Below are 1013 nucleotides of genomic sequence, written 5' to 3' on the forward strand. Positions count from 1 at the left end.
ACACATGTTAGTCTCTGAGTAAAACTAGTCATTCAAATGCAGCCCGGCCATGCTGTTACATCATCTGAGTAAAAAAAGTTATCGTCTCCACACGAGTGTTTCTCAACACTTGTCCTCAACCGTACCAATTCACATGGTCCACCTATTCGAAGTACCACCAGAAGTAACTGGCAGTGACAGAATTACCAGTTAGTTCTGGGTTGGAAAGCCAGATGCGATGCAACGAACACTAGTAAGAGGCTCAGAGTGGACAAGAAGGCTTTTTTGAGTGCGGAAAAGCATGCTGCTGTTTATTGTGTTGCGTTCCTGGTCTCACTTCTAGGCAGCAGGTGTCCAAAGGCCCCATGAGTACCACTAGACACCGCCTCAAGTACCACTGGTGTTACTTGTACCACTGGTTGAGAAACACTCCACCAGCGGTTCTCAAGGGGGGAGCAGGGAAGGCAGTGGGGGCAGGGGGAAGGCAGCGATGCAATTCCCAGGATTGTGTTGCTAACAGGGGTGCAGGGACTGACATGCACTTACCAGTCCCTGCTGCAGCCTCCCAGGGCTACGGGGAGCCCTGAGCGACCCTCCGCAGGGCTCCCCAAGCTGTAGAAAGTGAAAGTGGAGTGATCGTGCTCTTCCTCTGGTTTGCAATCGCATTGAACTGGTTGGCAACCTTCAGTCTCGAAAGACTATGGTATAAGCCTACAGCACCTGGTATTCCCAGGCGGTCTTCCATCCAAGTACTAACCAGGCCTGACCCTGCTTAGCTTCCAAGATCAGATGAGATCGGGTATGTGCAGGGTAACAGTTGCTACGATTTAGATATAAGTAAGGTTTGAAGCTGATTATCTTGGTTATTTGCAACAAGAATTTGTTTCCGCACTGTCCAATGAACACTCGAGACAACAGATATGGAAGAAAGGGCCACTTTATTGAACATAAACCAGAGGAGCAGAGGCTAAGACCTGCAGTATCCGAGGCAGCGAAAGCCCCTTGTGGTGCGGGGAGGGGACCTCTGGGCGGTA

General features: G+C 50.3%; 1 pseudogene; it reads right to left on the bottom strand.

Annotated features, from left to right (window-relative positions):
• Nucleotides 1–687: 687 nt before the first annotated feature.
• Nucleotides 688–807, bottom strand: LOC136646128 (5S ribosomal RNA; annotated as a pseudogene).
• Between the last annotated feature and the right edge of the window lie 206 nt (nt 808–1013).

Source organism: Tiliqua scincoides, chromosome 3, assembly GCF_035046505.1.
Source record: "Tiliqua scincoides isolate rTilSci1 chromosome 3, rTilSci1.hap2, whole genome shotgun sequence".
Taxonomy (NCBI): Eukaryota; Metazoa; Chordata; class Lepidosauria; order Squamata; family Scincidae; genus Tiliqua; species Tiliqua scincoides.